The following is a 15,372-nucleotide window of genomic DNA, read 5'->3' as shown; positions in this document are numbered from 1 at the left end:
AGAAGAATGAAACTAGATTTCTATCTTTCACTATACATGAAAATGAAAATTGGTTACATACTTAAACGTAAGAACTTAAAATATGAAACTACTAAAAGAAAATACAGGGGAAAATCTACAGAACATTGCCAAATATTTTTTGAGTCAGACCTCAAAAGCACAGGGGACAAAAGCAAAAAATACACAAAAGTAAGGCTTAATGTTTGCCGATTGATAAATACATCATCTGAGTCTTCTTGAGAATACTTCTTTATGTTTTTAATGGTAGCTCTAATGATCATAAGAATCTTTTAATTTCATTTGTCATTGAAGTCTTATAGATCCTTGCTTTCTTTGTTTTCTTTCAGTAAGATCTGAGTTCCAGAAACATATACCAAAGAAAGCAAACTCTCATGACAGGAACATGCGTATAATTCACTAGATTGCATTTGTATAGATCAAAATAATTAACTTGATTACTGCAGTAAACAGTTGGTCAATTCAGAACAGAAACACATTATGTAATAATCAATTCATTTAAGGATACTACATGGATAAACTACATCAGTGCATACAGTTAAGTAGCCTGAAGTAGGTACTTCTTTGTGTGAAGGACTGATCATTACATTGTATGGCACTGGGTCTGCTCAGGTCAACAATGATTTGTCTGCCCCCTGACATGGAAAACAAATGGACTGCAGCTGATTTTCTATTTTCACACTTGCTGTTGCAATCTTCTGTTCACATTATCTACTGTGAGGATGGATGAAATGAGTGAGTATAGGTTCAATGAAGTACATCCAAACAACCACAGACGAGTTATTCATTAACTAGGAACATACTCTTTATTAGTTCCTGTGTTCTAAGTTTTCAGTATTCTGCCTCTTGCTTTCTTCACATATCTGCTATGAAATAATGCATTCCTCAAGCAGTCTTTACTGATCATACAAACAAGTGTTTAGCTTATTTAATACTCCCTAAAAAGTGAACTCTCAATATCTTCTTTTTTTTGAGGCAGAGTCTCGCTCTCTTGCCCAGGCTGCAGTGCAGTGGCACGATCTCCGCTCACTGCAAGCTCCACCTCCTGGGATCACAGCATTATCCTGCCTCACCGTCCCGAGTAGCTGGGACTACAGGTGCCCACCACCACATCCGGCTAATTTTTTTGTATTTTTACTGGAGACGGGATTTCACCGTGTTAGCCAAGATGGTCTCGATTTCCTGACCTCGTGATCCGCCTGCCTCGGCCCTCAAAGTGCTGGGATTATAGGCATGAGCCACCGCCCCAGGCCTCAATACCTTTATCAATGGTAGAATAAGAATGAATTTATAACCTTTTCTCAATTTCTTAAATAATTAAAATGAAGAGACAATATCAGAGAATGGAGATAGAATATTTTGGGAGTTGCTGATCTGAAACCTAGTTATGGCTGAGTCATTCTGTTACTCTAGAAGATTCCTTTGCCCCTGCTTGGGTTAGTTTCTCCATTTGTTTGTTAAGTAAGAAACCTGACCTTATTAATATTAAGGTCCTATTACAGTTGGGGTAATTTAGTTTCAATGTTTAGATATCTACTTTAACTAGCAAATGGGGAGTTTGCTTGAAGATTATAGGGTTCTCAAGAGGAACTAAGCGTAAAAAGTAAAAATTTAATTCTGATTTTTCTTGGCTTTATTTTTCCTTACATATACTTTTTTTTCTTTATGCATTTCTGTACATCACAGTTGAATTGCTATCAGATATCTTTGTTTTTGGTTTTGTATGATCTTCCAGTTTCAACATCTATAGAGACCAAATAGAACGTCTGTATTCTAAATACAAATGCCCAGAAGAGACAATGCCTTTCACTCAGCTGGAGTCCTTTGTGACATTCCATATGGCCAGTCATCCTATGTTCAGGAGCCATGTGAGTCGATAAAGAATGGAATGGACAAATTGCGTAACAGGGTAAAGACATCTCTTATAGCTCTGTGACACCATGTATAGTTTATACCATTTTCTACATGAGTTGTACTTTGTGTCAAGGCAAAATCCTGAAATAACCAAGGTTTCTCAGGCAATAAAGTAGCAGGAATTTGGATTGAAAGTCACATCAAGATAGGCTTATGTGTAGGGATTCTCACCAGAGATTATTTTCCCCTTCTGCCGAGTGCAAGGGTCAAAAGAAATATGCTTGCTTAGAAAAGTATTTCTTGGTTATTGCTTTTTGTTTTTTGTTGTTGTTATTGCTGCTGTTTTCTGGAGTGTTCCTTAACATTTTCACCGTAGCAAATTTGGGGATTATCTCCCAGTTTCCATGCCTCATTCATTTGAAAAAGCATGAATTCAAGGTTTCTAAAGAAACTCATATTCTGAGGGCTGACTTTGTCTTTTACTTACCTCTGAGAGTTATTAAATTCACTAAATTTTGGACTTTCGCATTTGTCTAGTTATTTCAGCTTGGAGATTTGCTCAGAGTCTCCAACAGGACATCCTAGCAGAAAAATAAATTTAAGGCTTTTGATTTAACTCTGAACAGCAAACCCTTCTCTGTGAAATTTTAAGAATCTCATGCTCCCATAGTAGCCTTATAGAAACTAACTAACTTTGTCATTTATTATTGTGCCATGGATCTGGCACTGGTTTGGAAGCGTGAGATAAAAAGATCATGAAGTCTTTTCAAGGCTTTATAAAATTTTATAAAAATAAAGTCTATTTCCTAATACACAGAAAAACCAACTTTCTTGGTTCTCTCCAGAAAGCAGCATAATGCTACTGCAGCATTGATTGTTTATTTGCTCATTATTAGTCAATAAAGAAGGAAGTATACAGATGAAGTAAACATGCTGTTTCTACATACCTTATGTTGCCTGGTTTGGCACCTCCTTTGGCATGTATGGTTTATTCTGTTTGCCTGTTTTAAGGAGGCTGTTTTAGCTTCTGAAAATATAATTAATGATAGTTGCACATGCAATTTTTAGACTCTAAACTGGTTAATGTTCTAATGTTTTGTCAAATCTCTTTGTAATATTTAGATTATAGTCATGAAAATGAAAGAGAAGGCAATGGTGAGAGAAATTTGCAGGCTCTAAAATCAGAAACTAGCAAATGCTAATCATCTGTATAAGTTAATTGGATTTTGAAAAGAACCAAAAATGAGAATGTCAAAAGTAGATTAAGTTCTGACTTAATCAGGCTAATATTAATTCCGATCAATTTATCTAATAATTTAGCCCCTTTCTTCCTTGAGAAATGACATCCCTGCTTATATCTGAAATATATTCTGAATGGTAGCATATGGTACAGGCATCTGTAAGTTGCAGCTGTGAATCAGAGCTACTGCTTTGTGGCTTAGGCAAGACCACAGCTTAAATATTGATTTCTGGAGCTCTGACATAACAGTAAACAAAGTGAGAGGCTGAACTCCAAGGTGCAAGGGCCAAAGCACAGGACCAACCTTCTGGGTAACTGTAAAGAAAGGTTGCATATCTTGCCTTTCTACATCTCTTCTATGAAGAATCCAACCCCTTATGCTCACAGCAACCTCCAGAAGCCCTTTGGCTCTGTAGTCTCATCTTTCAAACCCAATCCATGCACATCCAACCTCAGGCAGACAAATTCTTTCCAATTTCTTTTCTCACCATAACATCAAATATTTCTCTTCCACGTTCATATCTCAGAATTTCACTCTGTGAGTTAGGAAACTGGATAACTGAAAAGTTTCAAAGTTGATTTTTAGATAATGAGCCCCTGCCTATTAATACTTGCATTTTTTTTTCTATTTTGAACATCAAACCAAAGAGTGCCCTGTTCAAAGAAGCTCCCGGGAATTACTCACCATTAACTTTATGTCTGAGTAATAGTCAAGTCACATTGACCAACTGCAATCTGTACATAAATTGTATCATTTTCCTTGATCTGAAACTTAAAAGGATATATTTAATTATGCTCATTTCATCTTATACACAGATAAATATATGATGCCTTCCATTAAACAATTATTAAAATGTTGGGATTTTTTGATGCCTGAGAAATACTTTGATGAAATAGAAAATTCACTTTTGTGTGAAAATTCAGCCCTTCTCCATATACAGAGCTCATCATTTATCCATAGGAGACTATGTAAGTAGACGATAATGACTAAGAACCTAGAGTATTTTTTAAGTTTTATTTTCCTATTTTTATAGTTAGGTCCAAGTTCTCACACATGAATCTGGCAGTAGAATAATACATTTAGTCTTAATACACAGTTTCATTCCTAAATAATCATTCCAGATTTTCTTCCTGACAAAGATTACTCATTCTAGCTGCTTAATTTGGAAAGATTAAAATTGCAGTGAGCAATTTCATCTGAAAAACTAAATTCAATAGAACATTAAAATATATTGAGATTTCTGGTATCCTATAATTTTCTTGGTTAGGGATAACTGTAAACTCGCATTTTAAAAAGATTCATAAAGTAATCTCATAGAAGTTGCATGTGATTGCTTCCTATTATGGAATATGAAGCCCAGGTCCTCCACCCTTAAATAATTCTTTTTAATTAAAATTATGCCATGACTTACATTTGGATTAAGTGGTAGGCAGAGGTAAACCTTGCATTAAGAAAATTCTGTAGTTGTTTGACATTTCAAATAATTATTTTCCTTAATTTTAGCTAACTCTAGAATTAGTCAAAAATAATCATTTAATTAAGCTCCAAGTTAGTGCCAGTGTGTGAAATAAATCATCTAAAACTAGCGATATGCCTTATAGAACATCCAATAATTTAGAACTAAATGGTTTATTTTTCAAGGTAAGTGTTATAGGGGGCCAGAGAGGAAAATTACTGAAAGTTAGAATAGGAAAGCTTTATTCAGAAAACAGGATTGTAACTGACCATAATTTAAGTGTTCTGAGAGAGACTGGAGATATTTAAGGTAAAGAGAGCTGTTTCTAAACACAAGTAAATGAGCTATGATTATAATTGAACAACTTACCAAAAACTGGACTTGCAAAGTTTCCATTATGCTTTGGCAGTCTCTAAGCAAGAGTATTATTTCCTTGTGCTCAAGATCTCAGATTCAAATTTATATATAAATTATAGCTTTATCACTTTGTAGTTTTGTGAAATGGATATTGACTTAATTTCTCTGTTTCTCAGTTCCCGAATCAGGAAATAGAAAAAAAAAAAATAAAGTATGTGCTATATGGGAGTCTGAAATGATAAAGAGATGATCTAAAAACAAATCCAAAGCAAAGTAACAAAAACAAAGCAAAACAAAACACCATGTGCAGTGTGCCTGGCAGGTCATAAAGATGCTATTTCACTACTCTTACTTCAGAGGTTTCCTGATTATCATAATTATAGATGAAAGAGTGTACCTGTAGTGTTTCTTTCTGATATCATAAATTCTGTCATTAAAAATACATGCCCATGATTATGCCTGGATTACTCTTTGCAATATTTTTGACATAGACACATAATAGAACATACTACCTCCTTCCTTAACTGCCTTTTTTACTTATTGATCAAATATTTTAAGTTTCTGCCATATTTATGGTACCTTTTTACATGATCAATGACTATCAAATGGTTGAATCACAAGCTAGCTGTGCTGCTGTTGTTAGAAGATAGGTTTAGTGACATTTCCTGAAAAGCATAATGGCATCTACATTTTAGCCATATACACAACATTTGCATGTTTTTAAAAGATACATTGCTGTTTCCCACTGTAGATGCTACTTAACAATATCCTTTGCTAGAAACTTCATATGTTACACCCATAATCTTTCCCAATTTTGTTGGTAAAATCTCCATCTAGTTGCTCAAGTTAATAAAATCTGGAGTTGTCCTTAAATATTTACCCTTATTTACATTCTAAATGTGATCTGACAAAAATAAATCTAGCTTTCTGTGCCCTCAATACAGCTACACAATCTGTTCATTTCCATCTCCAATGCAGCCACTGTGGCCATCGTCCTCCTCTTATCTGGATTGCTACAAGAGCCTCATAACACACCTCTCTCCTCCTTGACTTCCTGCTGTCTACTTAATAGTTGCAAAAGAGATTCATTTAAATACAAGTAATATTACATAGCAACTCTTTTTAAACTTCACCAATGTCCCCCTTTCCTCTCAATAAAAAAAACTTTGTGATGAAAAAAGAACAAATTATAATTGTGATTGTATGATGGTTGTTGCCAAGTAGAAGTACAAAATGCTCTAGGAGTATCTGATAGAGAAACCTTGCTATGTCTGTCAGTTCAGGAAGACTTACCAAAGGAGAAATTAAATAGAAATCTGAAGAAGAGGAGGAACTAACTGTACATGGTGGCCAGATATGCAAGGAAGATGAAAATAGAAAAGCCTATTTCATAGTACTAAGACAAGAAGAAGCGTGACCTGTTTGAGGAACTTAAGGAAAGTCATACTGGCTGATGCTGATAGAGTGAGAGTGGCTGCTGATGTCACTGAAAATTTAACTGATAACTTCCCTGAGGTTCTCCTCTTCTGAGCCAAGTGCACCTTTTATCTAGCATTCACAATTAATAGAGTCTAGGAATCAGCCACCCATGGTGTTGTGGAGACTTCCTACTAGATTTTGTTACTGAACAACTCAGTGTGTATATCAATCTCCAAACTTGGATTGCCTGCAGGTGGATCGGAGCATGAACAAGGCTTCTATGAGCCTATCTCAGTGATTCATAGGAAATATAAGAGTTACCAGGACAAAGCAGGGTTTCTGGAGATAGAGAGACAGGAGTTGATAGGAGTAGTTTGGAAATAGCAACTTCAGGGCTTAGATTGATTTGCACCAATTGTTCTCACTTATGAAATGCTGTGTTAGAGGTTCCTCTTCTGTAATGCTTTCCCCAGCTCCACTGAGGGATTAGTTTTTCATGCTGTTCTCATAGAAAAGGTGTTGCTTAAATGATTTTCAGTTTTCTTTTCATTAGGAGAGATTATATAAAATCAATTTTAAGAGTACAGGCTTTGCTAAAACTGGATCGTAATACTGAATTTTTCATTCACAAATGACCTTGGTGAGGTTATTTCTCCTCTATTAGCTTCCACATCATTATCTGTGAAGTGAAAATGATAATTCCCTCATAGGATTGCCATGATTATTTACATGACACATATGAGTTATATAAATTAATGCCAGTCATATAGTAAATACAGAAGACATGCATACTATTACTCGTATTAAGAATTTACATAGATTTCTCCATATTAAGTTGTAAATTTCCAGAACACATGAAGACATCTTATTTATTAAAACCCAGCATGATGTCAAAACATTGCCTTCCCTATAAAGGGGCTTACTTCTGTGTGAAGTTGAACTAAATAAAAATGAATAAAGACTAGTAAACTTGGGCAGAATTATGCAGGAAGTCCCAATTTACTCAATGTACTGCCTCCCATTCTCTTCTCAGTTTACCATTTTCCCTGACCTCAGGGAGCTTTTCATCAATGATAAGTAATTTCCTTTATGGCAATTTCCTATACATGGCCCCTCAAATATATTTTAAAACACCTCTGCCTTCTGAATGTCCATGCCATTTTATTAACAGCTAACCAAATTCATTTGTAATTTATTGGAGAGATAATTTAAATAAACATGTTTTAAGCCAGGTGCCTGCCTTATGTTGGATACTTGGGAAAATAATCTTTTTTTCTGATTTGTCTCAGATATAACATGGAGACAGCAATCCCTCTCCTATTTCAGATGAAATGTTAGCTGTTTGCTTATTTTATTTAAACTCAGATATGAGTTTTGGAAAGGATTACAAAAGGTCCAGTCCCATGCCTCCATACAGATAGGATACATTTTCTCCCATTTTTAAATTTTATATAATGTGATATCCAATGATATTAAGTACCTTGTTCATAGACAGACAGCTAATAAGGGAGTGGGTGATGTGTATTTTCTCCTGCCTTCTGCTTACAGCACCACACAGTGTTTTACACCTCATGCTACGACCAAACAAACCCCTCTGGCATCAGAAAAATGTATCAAATGTACCCAAAGCCAATATAATAATGAAAGTTATTAAGTAGAGGGACTTGACTATTGATGTGGATCTCTTTGAATAAAAAGCCTAACATGGATTTCTCACTGGTGCCAATGTGGCCTCAAACCCATTTTATTTTTTTTCTTTTTATGTCTGGTTATAAAACTTTGAAATATAAAGCTTCAGCATGAAATCCCTGACATAGCCTTAACTACTGTAAAACCAGAAGGCAAAGCTATAATAATTTCAGCTTTATAGTATAATCTGAAATTGAATTACTCTCATTTCATGGCAAAGTCAATATTGCTAATGGATTAGAAACATAGCTGATAAAAGTATTGTTGAGTATATATATGAAGAATCTCATGAAAAATGATTTCTCTGTGGTCTTTACCACTTGAAATTTGGCACTGATCTGAAAAGAAACTTCATGGTATGGACCAGTTTAGTAAGTAAATGCTTGGAAGTCAAGATAAATGAGACTAAAATGTGTCTGATAAAGCAGTTGCAAACCTCTCCTGACATGTCCCATTTCACTGCCAAGTTACCATTGAAACAATGGAGCCTAACTGTGAATGGCCTACTCTACCAAGGTGAAAGTCATGTCAAAGGGTACCCATGAAATAAAAATGTTGTGGTTTCCTCAAGCATATTCTCAGAGTCCTTTAGGAATCTGTCAGATGTACAATACATTGGGAATCCTTGGTGAGAAATTAAACTCTACTACTTTTTAGCTCTATAAATTTGGGCAAATCATCCTTTAGCTGGGTTCACCGTATCTACCAATAAAGAGACGGTCTACAAGAATCTGACTATTTGATGCTTCTGTGATTTTACAAAATCCAGTAAAGAAAGGTATCATAACTACCACATTTAAAATGCTCTACATTTCACAGGTGATGATTAGCTTTCGGGAGCTTGCTGTAATACTGGATGTAGCCTTATCCCAAAGAAAATGTTGTCAATTTTTTTTTCAATAAAAGAGCAAAGTACCTTAAAATTAAAACTGAAGTTTTGGAAAAGCAGATGTTCCTTATATTCATAATTAACCAAGAACTAGTGCTGAAAGTTTCCTTTGGAGAACCAATTCTAGCCATATAATAGGTAAACATTCTAGTTATCTTCTGTGCCACACTTCATTTCTCAACATAAGTATTTTCCATCTTCCAAAACTTATATAAAATTTCATCTGCCAGAATGTGATGTTCTTGCTAAAAATGTATCACTTGTATACAAGCATGATGAAACAATCATAGACAAATATACACATGTGCACTCACACACATACACACACAAAGCCTATATTTTTTAAAAATGATGTTATTAAAGACAACAAAATGACTGAAAAATGTTCTAAATTAAATAAGACTATAAAGTCATGAAAACTATATGTAATAGATAGTTCTGGATTAAATCCTGAACAGAAAAAGAAAGATCTTATTAAGGATGGAACGGGAATTACTTGTGAAGGTTGAAAACAAACTAAATATTAGGTTATGGTAGTATATTGGTGGTAACTTTTCTGAATCTAATAGCTCTGCTGTGTTCATGTGAGGAAACCTTGTTCTTAATAGATTTATGCTCAAGTACTTAGATTGCAGGGTGATGATGTCTGTAACTTACTCTGAAGGGTTTAGCAAAATAATAAGAACAAAATTAAGAAAAAGAAGAATATGGCCAATGTTAACAATTGGAGAACCTAGGTGAATAGGAAATCATTAGACTGATTTAATAAAATATTTGTAGATTTAATTTTTTTTTTAAATAAAAGGGTTTAAAGAGACATTTGTTTTGCAGTTTTTAAAAATTCCTCTCCTTCAAATAGGAACGCTTTTACACTGTAGGTGGGAGGGTAAACTAGTTCAACCCATTGTGGAAGACAGTATGGCAGTTCCTGAAGGATCTAGAACTAGAAATACCATTTGGCCCAGTCATCCCATTACTGAGTATATACCCAAAGGATTATAAATTATGCTACTATATAGACACATGCACATGTATGTTTATTGTGGCACTATTCACAATAGCAAAGACTTGGAACCAACCCAAATGTCCATCAATGATACACTGAATTAAGAAAATGTGGCACATATACACCATGGAATACTATGCAGCTATAAAATGGATGAGTTCATGTCCTTTGTAGGGACATGGATGAAGCTGGAAACCATCATTCTCAGCAAATTATCGTAAGGACAGAAAAAGCAAACACCACATGTTCTCACTTATAGGTGGGAGTTGAACAATGAGAACACTTGGATACAGGGCAGGGAACATCACACACTGGGGCCTGTCATGGGGTGGGAGGATGGGGGAGGGATAGCATTAGGAGAAATACCTAATGTAAATGACAAATTAATGGGTGCAGCAAACCAACATGGCACATGTATAAATATGTAAGAAACCTGAATGTTGTGCACATGTACCCTACAACTTAAAGTATAATAAAAAATATTTAAAAATTAATAACATAAAAATTCCTCTCCTTCTTTGAAAACTATGACATTTTAAATATATTTAATTTCACACTTAAGTTTATGTGAAATATATTTCTGTTTAAATTATATATTCATTAATAGACTGTGAATACCTTAAGGATAAAGTCACTACTTTATTCATTTTTATACTTGTCAGTGTCCAATAAAATATTTGTATATAACATGTATTCAACTCAATAATAAATTGGTCAAATAATTAATTCAGTCCAAATCTACTGATATGTACTATGTGCTAAAAACAAGCCTAGTTTTGAAGATTACATTAATGTGTTGCATAAAGCCTTCCAAAGAACTCACATGACACTTTAAACTTTGTATAAATATATTCTTATACATTCTATTCTTCCATATTTTAAAATAGTTTGAGAAATAGCCAGGATAGGACACCCAAACATATTTGGAAAGCACAATGAAAGTGGTGATATGGCACAAAAAATTATTTTTGAGAAGCACAAAATTTCTTCTTCAACAACAGTGGGAGAGGGTACATACAAAGACAAAGGTATGGTATTTTCAAAAAATTAGAATAGTTGAGTGTGGCAGAAATATATAAAGTAAGGAAAAGAGCACAGAAGCTAACTAACATGACTGAATGAAACACATAGCTGTTCACAAATAATATTATATGAAATGCTAAAAGACTTGTTTTGAATTGTATGACAGTTTTTAAAAAATAAGCAGATAATTCATACCATAAGAAATGAATTAAAAGACAAACATTTAGAATGGCAGAGTGGAAATAAAATAAAAGGAGCAACAAAAATCAAAGCAGCAACACATTTAGAAGGTTTTTTCCTTAATCCAACAGAGAAATTAAGAATGTTAGCCAGTCGCCATGGGGATGTTGAGGGAGTGGAGGATGGAATTAAAGAACATCAAGGAAATAAACATATAGAGTTTATTGATTTATTTGAGGAATAAAGGGGAAGGCAAAATAAACCAAAACATGATTCCTAATTTTTTTCTGGTTTAGGAAAATAGTTCAGTGAAGTATCAGTGATTAAGAAGAATAATGCAGAGGACGGAAATTCTGATTCTGCCAGTAATAAGTCACTTATCATGAACTAACCTTCGTGCTGAGAACAACTAGAAGATCTAGTATTTGAAGGCATTACAAAGTCATCTAAGAAGCTAAGATTTTCAGCGTCAAGACATGAAAAAGTAGAGAATTCTGAGGCGTGAAACTCATTGTTGCAGATTTTCCTCTGACTCATTAGAAAGCAGTAGTTGAAATATAAGGAAGCTGAGGGGAGAATAGCTCGGGTTGATAATGACAGAAATGAAGTTGAACTCTCAGTATTCTAATGGAACTTGGAGAACAAAATAGGGTTTCAGGATCTTCCAAGAAAGAAGATCCATGGTGAATTCAGGTAGAAGGAAGATCAATTCTAAAACTGAAGAATGACTGTAATTAACTCAATACATGGGTTTTACAACAAATTAAAAACAATGGAAAAAACATTAGTGGATTGAGTGACATAGAAGAATATATGCTGATTCATTATTGCCAATTTAAGAAATACTTTAGATATTCAGGAGGAAAGTGAAAATTTTAACATACATATAATTGGAACCCTAGAAAAATATGATAGTAAAAATGGGTGCAGCACACCAACATGGCACAAGTATACATATGTAACAAACCTGCACGTTATGCATATGTACCCTAGAGCTTAAAGTATAATAGTATAATAAAAAAAGAACAAAAAGTGAGAGTTTTCCAAAACCAAGGAAATACATAAAGCCATAGATTTAAGAGTAAGTCACATACTAAAAGATAATATGCATATGTATTCATTATCTATACAAAAGATAAATATAAATAACATCATGAAATATTAAAGCAACTATAGGAAGGAAAAGTATAATCTCTCAAAAAACAAGAAAAAACTTTGCTACTGAATTTTCAACACAATTATAGAAACTAAAATAAATCTTTATTCTGAAGTAAAAAAGGCAACACAACATTTCAAAATGAAGGTTAAACAGAAAATATTTTCAGTTGAGCAATAACTATGAAATTTGAGTAATGAGTCACGCACACACATAAACCCCACAAACCTAAAATGTACTTTAAGTGGAAGGAAGATGAATTCAGATAACAAACTAAGAAATGCAGGGTAGAAACGAGTGGAGAAAAGGTAGGCATGTTGATAGACAGTATTAAACCATAAAAATTAATATCATGGGATCCTAAACATATAAAGAATTAAAATACATGCCAATAATGAACAATAGAGCAAGAGAGGACTAAACAACTTAAAATTATCTCTGAACTTTTATTTTTGAAAAATGATTAAATGACCAATTTATATTAAACTTGAGTAAAGTATGCATTTTTAATATCTAGGATAAACACTAAAAAAGAGAATGTATAAATAATTAACTGATAAATAAAATGGAACATGAATGAATAATTAATTTACCTAAGACAAGTCAAGAAAAAAGAGGATTGTGAACAGAGAACATTAAGGACAAACGCAAAACAAAAAAGTAGTAAGAGAGTAAGTACATTTAAACCTGCATATATTACTGATTATACTAAAGGCGATGGAACTGATTTAAATGATAAAGATGGTCTTATTAAAAGAGAATCACTTAGATAGATAAAGATGATGATAGAGAAATGTATCAAAACAGTTAAAGTGATTAACATCTTACCCCTTTTTATCTTAATGTAAAGTTGTTTGATGATTAGATTGTTATTGTTTTACAAAAAGAACAAATTTAATTCAACCAATAGATAGATATTTTGTGGCTGTTAGTGTCACCATAATCCTGATACTATAAGAAACTTAACTTATGACAACACTGAATAAATGTCATACTAGGGTTTTATTCAGAGTTTGGAAGAATTAACCAAACTGCACATCACAGATATGCCACTTTTGTTATCAGTCAAATTCAAGACATTATCATTATGTCTTCTACCATACACTCCTCTCCAGACTCTTCAGATCGACCTTTCTTGCCCCCTGTCCCAACTGTCTGCTGCTACGTTTCCTCTCTAGATCTCTATTCCACAGCACAAATTTCTGTATAACTTTAAACTGTGCTATGAATTGTCTCTTTACCATTTTGCTTTAACTGAAAATTAACTTCTCATGCAGTCATTTTAACAGAACACTGCCCATTCCCCAGTACCAATGAATAATTACTTGATAACAGGAGTTAGCAGCTTTTCTAGCTCCAAAATGCTAGAAATGTGTATGTATGTGTGTGTGGTGTATCCTGAAAGCTGTTTCCATCCAACTATATTCATGCCTATGACTACTCATCATTAACACCTATCAACCTATGTGGTCATTTTCATGAATTTATCAAACATGTTGACAATAAACTCAGTTTTTTCAATGCCTAGTCCCACTCTAATCCTGCAATTGTTTCAATACTCGTAGAGTTGACCCATTCAAGATTCTACTCTCTCAGTTCTTTAACATGCTCAACTTTTGTGATGTTCATTATATAAACATAAAATACCCTAAATCTTGTTATCGTATGGAATCATTGTGCTTTTATAATATGTAATTTCCATATCACATTTTTTAAATTAAAGTGCTCTTATTCCTTGCTTCCTACAAAATCTCATTGCTGACTATACTCTTCTACTCCCTACTATAGCATTCGTACTCCCCTTACTTTACCCCCCAACCATTTATTGCCTTTGCTATAGTTCTTAACTCCTTCCCTTCCTTTGCTTTCAGCCTAGTGACCCTCTTTACTTGATATCCTTGTTTAATAAGCATATAATTTTTTGTATATTATTTTAAATTCATTACTTACAAGCAACTTAAACACCCTTAACCATTTACAATTTCATGGATCTCCCTACACTAAATCACATACTTAGACCAATATTAAAAAATTGCTTTATTCCAACATTTACTTGGTTATCTGTAGAAAAAGCAATAAAAACAACCAGAATATAACCTCTTCACCAACTCTCCATCACCCTAAAAATGTTTTTGCTTCTCTTTTTTAACCACAAAGAATATAAAGCAATTAGATAAAAATGTTCTCAATGATTTACCTTGATATAAACCTCACTGCAGTTGTGTCTATCTTTATCTCCATTTCTTATTTCTCTAGTATGACAGTTTCTTCTATCTATTTTAATTTATACTACTGTATTATCTTCTTGTTTTCATAGCATTGTGCCTCTTTAGAGAAAAAAATTCCACTATTATTCTTTTTATTTATTTTTCTATATATTTATTTTATTTATTATTCAACCTTTTCCACACAAGCTTTCTCTGCCTTCCTCCACCAAGGACATACATTTGTTAAAATTACCCTCAACTAAAAAAATACATATTAACCTTACATCTAGCTAAGGAACATTGTTATTCTCACATTGTCTTTATAGAAAAATATTCTTTTAAATATCATCTACACTTGAAGAATGAGTTTTTTCAAATACCGTTCATTTTTTGTACAGTATGACAAGTCATTTTTTTGCAGACTGTTATATGTACCAGCACTGAAGCTGTGCTCAAAAATATCATACAAGATTATTTTGCAGCAAATTTTTAAAAAAAATATTTGTATCCTATGTTTCTGCAGTATTGGGCAATTATTGCAATGTAGGCTCCTTGAAAAGCAGATGTAAGTTAACATGTAGAGGTTTCCTTTTGATCAACACCTATGGAGTTTACAAAGCAGGATTAGGCAGAGGAAGAAGTTGAGTTTTGATACAGTCACACTGGAGGCTAGCTAATCCTATGGATAATTCTAAAGCTAAGATGACTCTTCAGAGTGTCTTGAGTTAGGACAAGAAGTCTGGATCTTTAACCCCAGTACACATCAGTTATTGTGTACAGACCTTGGGAAAGGAGGGTGAACTTGAGTGAGGCAGTTCTCTTCAACCACTGCAATCCTAGTTGAGGTTTAAGAGCTCAAGGCTGTCTGCCTACCGCA

Source organism: Trachypithecus francoisi, unplaced genomic scaffold (genome assembly GCF_009764315.1).
Source record: "Trachypithecus francoisi isolate TF-2019V2 unplaced genomic scaffold, Tfra_2.0 Lachesis_group17, whole genome shotgun sequence".
Taxonomy (NCBI): domain Eukaryota; kingdom Metazoa; phylum Chordata; class Mammalia; order Primates; family Cercopithecidae; genus Trachypithecus; species Trachypithecus francoisi.
The sequence above is the reverse complement of the archived record's forward strand: the minus strand, read 5'-3'. Positions refer to the sequence as shown.